This window comes from Bos taurus, chromosome 26, assembly GCF_002263795.3.
Source record: "Bos taurus isolate L1 Dominette 01449 registration number 42190680 breed Hereford chromosome 26, ARS-UCD2.0, whole genome shotgun sequence".
Classification (NCBI taxonomy): Eukaryota; Metazoa; Chordata; class Mammalia; order Artiodactyla; family Bovidae; genus Bos; species Bos taurus.
Genome location: NC_037353.1, coordinates 29533264 through 29547658, shown reverse-complemented (window position 1 = coordinate 29547658; position 14395 = coordinate 29533264).

Here is a 14395-nt window from a genome sequence, read left to right as displayed (position 1 = left end):
TAGGTCTCTGTCAGCAGGTCCTGCATGTCCATCCAGCCTCTTCTCTTACAAATGTTATAGACACACTATTCCAGTCATGTCAGCTGTATGAATATGCCTTAACTCAAAAGGCTTAGACATTCATGCCTGTGTGTCTCTGCCCACACAGTTCTATTTGCATGAAATCCCTACCCTAAATCCCTGTGAATACTGCTATTTTATCATTTAATCTATGTTCTATAATTATGCATTTGTTTTTATTCTGTGTCCTCTAAATTTTTAAGTGTGCATTTTCTTAATACATTTTCAATGCACAGATGTTTTTAGTTCTGATGAGTTGCATTTGTGATCTTTTTAAGAACCCTTTGTTGACAAGCCCCCAGTCATACAGTTGGTCTTCTGTGTCTTTACTATTAAAAGCTTCTTGGTTTTAGTATCTACATTTAGGTCTATAATCTCACTCAAATTAATTTTTGTGTATGATGTGAGGTAGAATTCAAGTTTCATTTTTTCCCCATATGTCTATACAGTTATTTCAGCATCATTTGTAAAGAGAATTTGTTTCCAAATTTACTTTGATTGATGTTTTGATGTTATATTGTCTTCTATATTTGTTTTATTTTTTTCAATTTGCTTTTGAAGAATGGTCATGCAGTTGTTTGTTCATTTCCATAAAAATTTATATTTGATTTTTCAATCTCCGAAAAAATCCCCTTTCAGAACATCATTAGATTTATGTTGAATCAATACAATAATTATTTTTATCACCCTAATAAACACAGACTTTTCTTAGCTTGTTTTTTGCATGACCTCCCTTCTCTGTTCTCTTGTGGATCTTGTTTAATGCCATTATTCATAATCATATTTCTCTGACTACTCATCCTGATTAATTCCCGTCATTCCTTGCCTATTTTTAAAGGTCAGCTTACTTTTCATTTCTCATTTTTAGCATTTCCTAAATTTCCTTTAAACTTTCTATTATTTTTATCTATTCCAGTGTTCTAAGATAACTTTGCAAATAACTACAATGTAAATACCTAATTACTCATCTCTCCTGTGGGCTTCCCTGATGGCTCAGATGGTTAAGAATCCACCTGCAATGCAGGAGACTTGGCTTTGACCCCTGGGTTGGGAAGATCCCCTGCAGGAGGGCATGGCAACCCACTCCAGTATTCTTGCCTGGAGAATCACTATAAACAGAGAAGCCTGGTGGGCTGCAGTCCACGGGGTCACAAAGAGTCAGACACGACTGAGATATTAAGCACACATGCATCTCTCCCGTAACTGCATTTCCAACTGAACATGGGGACCTCTATCAAGAATATGCTGCTAACCCTTCAAACTTAAATTTTGAGGATTTCCATTCTTCATTAATTGTGAATTACTATAGGTTTCACCTTTACCATTTGCTCTCACATTTACATCTATGCTTCCAATCCCACTTGGCCCTCTCTAGAGGCAGGATTTCAACTTCCCCCTCTTTTTATTAACTTTGCCTAATGCCAACTTATTTTTTCTAAAGCCTACCTCTCACCATATGACCCTTCTTGAGTAACATCCTTTGATGGCTCCCATTGCTTGCCCAAAGAAGACACAAATGCCTGAGTTTTATATTGCAAACAAAGTAAGCGTGTATAATCTCATTTAACCATTATGGCAACTGTATAATTATTCTCGATTTACAGATGTGAACATTACAATGTAGACATGATAAATTTCTAAAGTTCCACAGCTACTAAGTGACAGTTATTCCCACCCACTCAAATAATGACATCACTATACTCTCTTTTAAGGGAAAAGTCATAAAAAACTTATGTTCACATTAGGAAAAACATAGAAATACACGAGTTGGATTTCTCTTCATGTTTACATTGTGAAATGTAACTACAATTAGTAGCTAATGAAATACTTTTTCCCTCTGATTCTTTAGTTAGTTTTTTTTTCTTTGTCATGAAAATTAAATCCACTGTTTCTCTAGTCTCTACTGTTTCGATAAAGACAAAGGAGGCTAGTGCAAATGACCAATACAATAATAAGCAAAGCTACTGGCATAAATGTTTATGTAGCTCATGAATGATCAATAAATTCATTGTTCTCTTGACTTCTCTTCCTATTAGCTTTTTTCAATTCATCGTCTTAAGATATTTATAAATTGTCAAACAGTGTATTTTCTCTGGGATATGTATTTTGTAGTCAAAGTGAAAAGATTTATGCTTTCCTGCTATGATCCTTAGCTCATTTTAACAGGGATGAGTCAGACCTGAAAGCAGAAACAGGGAGTCTTCAAAAGATCATGGGTTGATATATTTAGATAAACCTGTGCTGTGTAATGTGACATTAACGGAGTTGAGCTCCAAAGAAGCAAAATGAATTATTCCCTTGGAGTATGCCACCTCTAGGAAAAGGCAGAGGTTTCTTTTGTTGTAAATAACAAGAGAGATGAAAATGAATAAAGTCAGTTGAAAGTGACAGATTTGAAATAGAGAAGACTCAAGAGTTTTTGAAAATGGATCTATCCTTTGTAAGTGGAGACAATAAAATATATTCAAGTAAGGAAGCAATCGAGAATAGAAACTGCTTATTAGAGAGGAAAAAGGAGATGTACACTCTCTCAGACTATGGTGTTTTCTTTTGCTCTCACAGAAAGGTCAGTCCTGAGACTTGGAAAAATAGGGATAATTGTGCAATACAGATACCTTTGTAAGAATTTGTAACAGAAAATAACCAGGTAGTAATAAAATGGAATAAGATGTGAGGCTTAATTCTGGGCAGTGGTCTTTGTATGGGTGGATTTGGAGTGCCTTACAAATGAGGAGCTACAGAAAAAAGACAGTGAGTTTCCAGCATCAGTCACAAATGGCCTTGAGTGACCAATATAGAAGGCGTTCAGTTCAGTTCAGTCACTCAGTCGTGTCCGACTCTTTGTGACCCCATGGACTGCAGCATGCCAGGCTTCCCTGTCCATCACCAACTCCTGGAGCCTACTCAAACTCATGTGCATTAAGTCGGTGATGCCATCCAACCATCTTATCCTCTGTTGTCCCCTTCTCTTCCCACCTTCAGTCTTTCCCAGGATCAGGGTCTTTTCCAACAGTCAGTTCTTTGCATCAGGTGGCCAAAGTATTGGAGTTTTAGCTTCAGCATCAGTCCTTCCAAAGATTACATTAAGGCATTAGTGAGTGTATAAATACTGTAGTAGTAGATTCACTACCACCATTGTGGAGATTGAAATGCTGGAAGAGGAAAGAGACTACCCCAAAGAGTCCTCTGTAATGCATAAAACAATATTGTCCTGATATTTTCTCCCAGGAGGAAGGTTATGGGTTTCCTCTAATTAGTAGTAACTGGTATATTTCTGAGACTTGTTTTGTCCCTCCTATAGTCATGCATCTGGAGGGTTTGCTGATATTAGCATGAATGACTGGTTGTAACTTTTCATATTTTCAGGTAAAGAGCAAGGCTGGTTGTGGGAACTGAGAGTTACAGGTAAAAGTGGTAATTGAGTTTTCTTTACTTTTCCCATGTCACACTCAGTATTGTTACATTCTCCACTGCTGCTGCTGCTGCTAAGTCGCTTCAGTTGTGTCTGACTCTGTGCAATCCCACAGACAGCAGCCCACCAGGCTCCCCCGTCCCTGAGATTCTCCAGGCAAGAACATTGGACTGGGTTGCCACTTCCTTCTCCAATGCACAAAAGCGGAAAGTGAAAGTGAAGTTGCTCAGTGGTGTCCCGTGTCTGACTCTTTGCAACCCCATGGACTGCAGCCTACCATGCTCCTCTGTCCATGGGATTTTCCAGGCAAGAGTACTGGAGTGGGGTGCCATTGCCTTCTCCACATTCTCCACTAGACAGCTTCAAAAATAAAGGTAGTTGTAGCATTTAGTCTAACCATAAGTCTCTCTAAAATATTCCTGATAAGTCAATGCTGAACACATGCTTGGATGCTTCAAAAACACAGGAAACTCATTATCTGTTGGAGCAATATGGTCATCTTTGACTAGACAATTTGGATTACTGAAAATAGGCTTATATAAAACAAAAATCCATTTCCCTGTGACTCTGGCTTATTGGTTTAGCTCTAGCCAGACAGAGGGCTGCTAGGTCCCCTTTCTTTTCTTCTTTTACTTGTGTTCTAATCCATTGTCTGTCTTACTTTCTTCAATTACAATGTCAATGATATGTTATTATAATTCTTTGTCATGCTTGTTTTAATGATATGAACCCTAGCTAAGATGTCTATTCCTCTAATATGGAAGCATAACTAGTACTTTATGCCATTTTAAGTTTCATGCCTTTTATAAGATTTCTCAAAACCATTTTAATTTTCACTGGGAATTTTTCATTGAACCACAAAAGTTTGGTATAAGACCTAAATAATATAAGCCTTGTGATTTATAGTATTGATAGTACTTAGTACTAGTTCCCATAAAATATTCAGTAGCTTTCTGTAAATGAGTTTGAATGAAGGAGTTTATTTACTCATTCAAAATCCAGAGTGGAAGTTGCTTGTTCATTGCTTCTTATGAGAGTCACTTCCTCACTTAGGAATGTAGGCTCATTCTACCTGGGTCACCACATTTATAGCTTCAGAGCTTTCATCGCTTTGATAGAAAGTCAACAGAACAAGGGAGAAGTTTTACAAGGCAAGTTTGAAAGTGTCAGTAGGATGTGTCATTTCCATGCATATTACATTGATCAAAGTTAATCAAATGACCACACTTACAAAGAGCTTGAATGGAGTCTTCAGGTGTGTTTAAATTAGATGATTTGGTGAATACTTAGTGTTGTCTCTGCCACACATTGCCCCTTTCTCTCCAAACACACATGATTCAGTTTGGAGACACAAGGTGACCATTGGAAATGTGAATGAGCAATGAATAATATTGTTTTGAAAGTTTTCTGGAGGCAGTAGACTTTGATTTAGTCGTTGAATGATGAGAAAGATTTTGAAAAGTAGTGGGAAATGATGATGGCATTTGTAGTGAAGTATCTCACCTAGGTAAATGTGCAAAGCAGTGCAAGTGTCACATGCTCTCTTGTAGGTAGGTTGAATATTGGGGGACCCTTAAACTTAGCTTAAACAAATTGACCTGTTGTCAAGCAAAGCGCATACTCATCCTCATTAGACAGCAGTTAATGTCTCTCCAGAAGCCCCTTGAGAATTAGAAGTAAGACATACTGGTATGTCTTACATACATGACACAAGTTGGTGTCATGTTGGATGTAACTGCTTGCCATTTGAACTTCTCAGGTATCTTTCATGATGTTGCAGTATCTTCACTTGCATAAACTTTAGGTTGGATACTTTCCTTACCTGGATTAATATAATTTTGGCAGGTAATCCTCTCCAAATACTTTTATATATTTTAGCTTTCAATGTCATTACACCCTCTTGAATCCTGATTTTTTCCAATTTAACCTTACCTTCTGTAGATTTTATACTCTTTGAAAACAGAATTTTGGATATCCTAATGTCCTCAGCATAGTGAAGGAAACTTAATAATTGTTAAAATATTGTTTGAATCACTTAATAGTGGTTCAAGCAAGAAGTTTTAGCTCTATGATTCTTTGAATTTTTTAACTCTATAATATTACAGTTCTTTTCCTTTCTTGGGAAAAACCAGAAGATTGACACAACCTCTACATTTTGTCTATAAAGCTTCTAATTCTTTCATCTTTGCTATTAGACAATGAAGGAACAAAGAGAAAAACTGAAGTGATAAGCACCCTAGTTCAGCTCTAATCCCGGTAATTAATCTTCTGAGGTGCACTGTAGAACTGAACATGAGTAAATGGTTTGCCCATACCACCATACAACAAGCTAGGCATTTTGAATTCTGGTACTTTCTTCACACATTGCCTTGCCACACTGGATAGCTTTGATTGACTTCAAGTTCTATTACCATGCCTCATTGCCCAAGTTGTAGTGGAAGTATGATTGCTACTTAGGATCTTGTTTGCCAAGTAGGGAGCTTCAAGAGCAAAAAGAAAGCAATGGAATATCACCTCAAGGACAATGCATGACCAATAAATGTGACTCTTAGAAACATATTCTAATAGGGAATTTTAAATCTACATTAAATCAGATGTTAAAATTGAATGATGACGGAGAGGAATTACAAAATAATCAGATCAAATTGATTCTTACTCCATAAGAATATTCCAAATAGTCCAGTTTGCTCCCCTTTCATCTTCATAGGGTTGTATCATTAAGAATCTTGAGAAATTTGAAAAAATGCCAGTGAGCTCCTATCTTACATTGAGTCAGGGCTTCTCAGGTGGCTCAGTGGTAAAGAACCCACCTACAATGCAGGAGTTGTGGGTTCAATCCCTGGGTTAGGAAGATCCCTTGGAGATGGAAACACAACCCATTCCAGTATTCTTGCCTGGGAAATCTCATGGACAGAGGAGCCTGGCAGGCTACAGTCTATGGGGTAGCAAAAGAGTCAGACATGATTTAGCGACTAAAGAACAACAACTTACATTAAGTCACTGAGGCATCCTGTTGAAAGACCTTGCCTTGATTTTAGGGTCAGATTCTGATAAGCTGTTGTATGAGGTTGTCATGTGAAGTTAGGCCTCTGTTTTTTCCTGCCCTGGTGAAAAGCAAGAATGGGAAAGTCATGAGAATGACTTTCTCAAATAAAGTCTCAAATAAAGACAAATAAAATGGTCAAAACAGCAACCTTGCCAATTCAAAGAACTACTATTTTTCCAGGCAGATGGAGGCAATGAAACACCTGTGAAGACAGGGGGCCCTTGTGGGAAGGAAAAGGTCTTTTAAAATCTACACTTTTTTCCCAGGAAAAAACTTTTGAGACAGCTAGAGGAGGTTAGGGAAGGATTTCAATTGAAATATTCCTAAGGGTTTACCTGTTATTTTTATCCCACCTCACAGAGAAGACAAACAGACTTACCCAGCCAAGGCATGTGACTACAAGGAGATCCAACCAGTCCATCCTAAAGGAAATCAGTCCTGACTATTCACCGGAAGGACTGATGCTGAAGCTGAAACTCCAACACTTTGGCCACCTGATGTGAAGAACTGACTCATTGGAAAAGACCATGATGCTGGGAAAGATTGAAGACAGGAGGAGAAGGGGATGACAGAGGATGAGATGGTTGGATGGCATTACCAATGCGATGGACATGAGTTTGAGAAGGCTTTGGGAGTTGGTGACAGACAGGGAAGACTGGCATGCTGCAGTCCATGGGGTTGCAAACAGTCAGACACGACTGAGGGACTGAACTGAACTGAAGGCATATGAAATCACATCTTGAAATCTCAGTGAATTTTTAAGCCCAGTTCTTTTGCTTCAGCTCAGGAGATCTGTTCTTTAGTCAGTCAACTAATGTTCTTCAAAAAGTTCTGAATATTACAGCAATGTCGCAGCCAAGAGTCTTTGCCACGACTGTTTCTTGGCAGGCATTTTGAGGAAGTGGCAATATACTCATTAATTTAAGAATGTAGATAATGGATAGAATCAATTATTTTAAGAGTTGAGCTCTGCTCTGGGCATGTTGGGTGGTACAATGAAATGACTTTCTCCAAAATCAGAGTTAGGAAAAAAACAGACTTAATAAATAGAGGAATATAAATAGAGAATTACTAGATAAAGAGGGAATAAATAGAAGAAGGAACAAAGATATTTCCTAAACCTGGTGAGAAAATAGAGCATTCTAACACCTGGAGAAACTGTTAACAGCCAGAAATGTAAGGTTTAAGAAACTTCAATAATTAAAAGCTTGTCAGATGTTTAATTAAAAAAAGAAAACAGATTCTAGCCAAGTCAGTGATAAAGATGATAATACAAATGGTCAATATTGATAGAATTGTTAATCCAGAAGAGGCACATGTGTTTGCATATATTAACTAATTTAGCCCTCACAGTATTTGTAAGTGGGATATTGCTGGCATATCTATTTTACATATGAGGAAACTGAGTCTCAAGGAGGTGCAGCAACTTCCTCCAGATAACTCAAGCCATATGTTAGTGCAGAGTTGAGATTTGAGCTCACAGTAGGTTAATTCAGAAAGATTTGAGCTCACAGTAGGTTAATTCAAAATCTTATATATCATGGCCAACCAACCACCTAGTGTAATTCTGTGAAGTAAATTGGGAGATCAGAGAAGCAAAAAGGATAATGTAGCTATTAAGAAAGAAAGAAAAGAAATATGGTGGGATCAGCATGTCTCCTGGCCTGGTGTCTTTCCCTTGCTCCAATTTCATTTTCATGTCCTTATCCCAGAAGTTGAAGTTAAAATTACAATTTGGAAGACAGAAACCCTAAACCTAGGTCTTTTATTCTAGTAACAGCTCAAATCTTGTTATCAATAGGCTTTACTGTTGCACAGATACTTCCCTTATACACTTGCTTCTTCTAACCTAACTTTTATTTCCTCCATATACGAAAACCTGTGTGGTCCATAGATTGTTCTGGCTCTAATCAATCTGTCATTCACTGAGTCTCATCTTCTTTCTTTTCATACCCATAGGACATATTTTAGCTGTTCAATTCTTCTTAGTAAAATCTTTAATTTTTTCTTTTCTTTCATTAACACTGATGTCAGATTGTATTACTTTTAGCTAAAGTGTACAATGACACATATATTTAGAACAGAAAAGTTTAAGTTTCAAAGCACTTTTGAATATTTTTGAATGTGAAAATATGCAAATATTCACCAACAATCTCAAAGAAGGGAATAAAAAACAGAACATTATATGTTGATTTAAATTCAGTACCTAAAATAAATTTAACATATTTTGTCACCAATTCAAAGAAAGGAGGTACAAATTTATATTCACTTCCCTATGTAAGATAACACATAACTCATCTTTTAAAAAACTGATCTTGCATAGATATTTTTAAATACTACACAAAAATATCTCACTTAAAATCAAGCACATATGACAGGAAAAATATTGTATGGTAAACTGTTCAGAAAGGCTACAATTCAAATAAACAGGGATCTCACAGTGAAAGGGAAAGTTAACAGAAGAAACATGCTGGTGAGTCAGTAAAGTCACAGAAATCTCTCACGATATTCTAAAGGGTCATTTGTAGAACACCTAAATGAAAGTTACCTGTATCTCTTAAAAATCAGAATCCAGGTCTCCTTATCAGACTACTTCTTTCATACTGTTTGAGATGAGTTTGTGTCCAGTAGAATAAAAGGGCTCAAAGATGTTTTCTGTGTGTGTGTGTGTTTTTCCTTCCTCTCTCTCTATACTTTCTAGTATTGATATTGTTAACATTTTTTTCCAGGTAAATTCTACCTGGAATACTCTCTTTCTTGGTCACAAGTTGGCTATCAGGTATGCCTAAGGCTATATTCTCTTGGATTTATATCTAACAGAAAAAGTGAATCTTCTCTCTCCATAGCCTAAATAAAAGCCCCAGCCTTTATAGAAAAAAATCACTGTAAGAGACAAGGATCTCTTTTAGATATATCAAAAACTTAATCATATTTTGTGATACAGAAGGATGATTGAGGAGATTTTTGAGGATAAATTTGGGAGAGGGATAAAAATCTGGACGTTTGAGACTATTGAAATAAGTAGGTGAGAAGTGAAGGGAGTCTGAGCTAAGTGGAATTGAGAAAAGAGCAGACAATAGAATCAAGAGACATTTCAAAGGTAGTTGACAGTTCTGTGGCTGATTGATTGGATTTAGATGTAGCAATAGAAAGCACAACTTCCCAGGTGCCTCTAGTGGTAAAGAAATCACCTGCCAATGTAGGAGATCCAGGAGACCCAGGCTTGATCCCTGGGTCGGGAAGAACCCCTGGAGAAGGAACTGGCAACCCACTCCAGTATTCTTGCCTGGAAAATCCTATGGACAGCAAAGCCTGGCAGGCTACGGTCTGTGGGGTTGCAAAGAGTCGGACATGACTGAACACATACGAACTCACACACATAGAAGGCACATCTCTAGATTTGGTAAGAGGTGGTGGATTTCATGTTAGACAGACATAGGTCTAGTAGTTCAGATTATGTCATCAGACTTTGTCTCTTGCATCTCTTAGCCATGCTTTCCAATTATTTTCTATCTAGGGAAGGTTCCTTATCTAACAGAAACCTGCAGATCAGATTCCTTAAACTAATGTTCTGATATAGCTGTTATGTCCTAAATTATTCAGTGAAAATATTTATTTCTATTATTACAATTTCTTAAAATGACTGTAAAAGCCATCTTTGAACAAAACACTGTTGAGGGAGGGGGTGGTTACTGATTGTAAGATGAATGCCATATGATTGATACATCCATCCAAATCACAAAGAATAGAGGTAGATAACTTCACTAAAGAGATTGTAAATTCCAGCACAAACCCATCCAAACCTATTTCAGGCTTTCATTCTAATAATTGTCTTTATCTATGTGCTGGAGTAGGAGAACTGGGGATTAGGCAGAGTTGGTCAATGAACTAGAAAAATAGCATGGATGGGATAAGAATGTAATGAAGGCTTCTCTATGAAATATGGAAGCCAAAATGGAATGCTGAAATTAGATGTCATGATGATCTTAGAAATAAATATTTGTGTAGAATAGCACTAAGGTTTTTCAAGGAATAACTGATCTTTAATAATGAAGGAGGAGCTACTTAAATCATGCAGAAATAAAGAGTATAAAAGAAAGTTATTTTAACAGAAAATTTGCCTTCTAGTGGCTTCAAGACCTCAAATAGAACTCATAGAGATAGCAGTATCATTTATAATATAATAACTCATACCATGTAAAATTCTTCACATTGGTTTCTTTAGTGAGATTATTTTTTGACAGTTTTGGTGAAGTAAGCCAGAAGGAAAAACATAAATACAGTATACTAACGCATATATATGGAATTTAGAAAGATGGTAACAATAACCCGGTGTACGAGACAGCAAAAGAGACACTGATGTATAGAACAGTCTTATGGACTCTGTGGGAGAGGGAGAGGGTGGGAAGATTTGGGAGAATGGCAATGAAACATGTAAAATATCATGTAGGAAACGAGTTGCCAGTCCAGGTTCGATGCATGATGCTGGATGCTGGGGGCTGGTGCACTGGGACGGCCCAGAGGGATGGTATGGGGAGGGAGGAGGGAGGAGGGTTCGGGATGGGGAGCACATGTATACCTGTGGCGGATTCATTTTGATATTTGGCAAAACTAATACAATTATGTAAAGTTTAAAAATAAAATAAAATTAGAGAAAAAAAAAAAAAATTGAGTAGGGTTTCCCTGGTGGCTCAGACTGTAAAGAATCTGCCTGCTATGTGGGAGGCCTTGATTCAATCCCTGGGTTGGGAAGATCCCCTGGAGAAAGGATAGGCTACCCACTCCAGTATTCTTGGGCTTCCCTGGTAGCTCAGATGGTAAAAAGTCCACCTGTAATGCAGAAGACCTGGGTTTGATTCCTGAGTTGGAAAGATCCCCTGGAGGGGAAGCCATGGCAACCCACTCCAGTATTCTTGCCTGGAGAATCCCCATGGACAGAGGAGCCTGGCAGACTGCAGCCCATGGGGTTGCAAAGAGTTGGATATGACTGAGCAGCTAATCACACACACACAGCATAAAATTAAGTATGGACTCATTGGTCAGATTTTCATACCATGCCACTCTTGAGTGCAGTTGGATACCTTCACATGCAATCCATGTGTGATGTCCTTTAGTTCATGCTTCAGTTTCTGGCTCAACTATTTGTAAAAAATGGAAGGAGTGACTTCATTCTTTGAAACTATGAAGTGTATGCTATAGGAAAGACCAATTAGGGCTAATGTTCTGGGGTGTCAAGGTTTCCTCCTACAGAAAAATCAATCCTGTGTAGATTAGAAACCACAGTAGATAATCAGTGATGATCATGACAGAGAACATTAACATTTACATTTCACTTCCTATCCATCAAGTTATGAGTTTGTGTTACTTGCTTCACATGTTTTACCTCATTTCTTATTCACAACAGACCCATGAAATGCTACTATTAGCTCCAATTTAGAGATGATGTACTTGAGACTCTGAGAGAATTAAAAAAGAGCCCAAGTAGACGCAACTAAGACAGTATTAAAGATAACAAAGTTATGCTGAGGTAAAATGTGCTGTTCAGTCAATCAGTCGTGTCTGACCCTTTTCGACCCCATGGACTGAACCAAACCTTAAGTAAATGTTTCAGCAACTGAAGATTCTGAGACTTGAAGAGCAGCCACATGACTTGCAAATCACAAGGCAGTTTTCCCCCAAAGTAGCTTATATCTTCCCAGGTGATATTTTTAAGATATCTGACTGTCACAAATTCAAAAGGAATCACATCTTGTATGGCAATGGAACCCAAGGAATCCCAGTACCTCCAGCTATGTGTGATTCCAGCACTCTTTTCATGTAGCTTGGTGACATTCATGAGTAACTGAAAGATGAAACATTTCCAGCTTGGAATAGGATTCTTATTAAATTCATTTAAATAGTATGCTAATTGCAATTAATATTCATTGATTATAGTGCCACCTCTTTTCCAATTTTGTTAAGAAAATCTCCCCACCTTCTATTCTGTATCTTTTAATCACACATTTGATAACACTAATTAAGATACTCATAAAGTCATGCAAGGAAATTTAAGTTTTCTAAGTTCTACATGAGTTCCACTCTCTGAAACCACAGGATACAAGTTTCTGAAAAGCAGCATCTTTTAGGTGACATGTAGCTAAAAATTATACTCCCAAATATTTATATTTCTGTAGGAAAGGCTTTTAATCAAATATACAGATAGCCTCCTGAGTACTTAAATGAACTCAGAGTTTTGACCTCTCCAGAGACACATTTCATTGATATTTCTGTATTTTTGAATTTTCTCTATCTTATCCCATGCTTTTCTTTTAATTTTAGTTTCAATGTACTATTTTTTTTGTCAATCTTATTTTGAGGTAAAGATTCACATATATTTGTAAGAAATAAAACAGAGAAATTCCAAGCAATACTTTGTTCAATTTTTCCAGTGGTAATAGCCTGCAAAACCATAGTACAATAAAGTACAGGACATCACCCTCTCCTTAAAATCTAGTAACTAGTAATCTGGTTTCCACTTCTATAATTTTGTCATCTCAAGAAAGCTATATAAGTGGAACTCTACAGTGGAGGATATTTTGATTACACTGGGGTTTTTCACTCAGCATAATTATCTGGAGATTCATCTACCTTGTTGTGTTTATCAACAACGTATTCCCCTTTGTTTCTGAGTAGTATTCCATAGTGTAGATGTACATTTGTTTAACCAGTCACCCACTGAGGGACCCTTGGGCTTTTTCCAGATTTTGGCTATTACAAATAAAACCAATTTGTTTTTTAAAACTCACTCTGGCTGTTGAATGGAGAACTAATTACAGTGAGCAAGAGGGAGGTCATAGCAGTTAGTTCTGTGATAACTCCAAGCCCCCAGGCTTAGGGAGATTCTTTAGTCTGGACCTGGACTTCCCCTGTGGCTCAGCTGGTAAAGAATCTGCCTGCAATGCAGGAGACCTGGGTTCCATCCCTGAGTTGGGAAGATCCCCTGGAGAAGGGAAAGGCTACCCACTCCAGTATTCTGGCCTGGAAAATCCCATATAGTTCATGGGATCACAAAGAGTCAGACATGACTGAGTGGCTTTCACTTTAGTCTGGACTTGGAGGACACCAGTGACCAGTCAGCCTTTGTGGTGTGTGTAGTCTGTATAGTAATTAACCATTCATTTTCATTCTTTTCTTTGTGCAGTTATTTCTCCTGAGGGAAAAAACATGGGCAGAACAGCCTCTAAATGTCCTGTTTCAAGGCAGGCAGAGAAGTGAAAATCAAAATGTCTTATGAGTAATGGCCAGGATTAATGTGAAAGGCAACAGCAATAAAATGTTTAGCAATAAAAATAATTCCCCAAGTCAAAGACATGGAAATGCCAACTGGCTTTCATAAATATGTTTTGGATCATATATATCATGCTAAAAGATTAAATTAGACTTGGGATTTTTCCTAAGGAAGGCTGGAGTAATTACCAGTCACAGAAGTTTATTTTTTGTCTGGAGCTCCAGGCAACCATCACTGCAAACTGTACTCTGGTCTTTCTTATATTACTTGGGAAGAGTGTTAAGTCAATGTCTTAGTGAAATAAATTTTAGCAGATGCTGTCTCTCCTATATAGTACATGCCTTTTGTTAGCAATATTAATGCTAAAGTAGTTTAATAACAGTTATTATGGAAATGATTCCATATATCTCTTTTCTGGCTTCTAGAAAATTGGTGTCTACCATCTTTAGAAAACTATTTTCTGATATAATTTTGTTCTTTGCCTCACCTATGGAGTTTTAAAACTTTAAAAATGTATATATGTAGTTACAATCATCACAGAATATGAAAAGTCTATATTTTAGACTTATTTTCACCTCCTCCACCCCCTGTAGAATTTTTCATGGTTCTT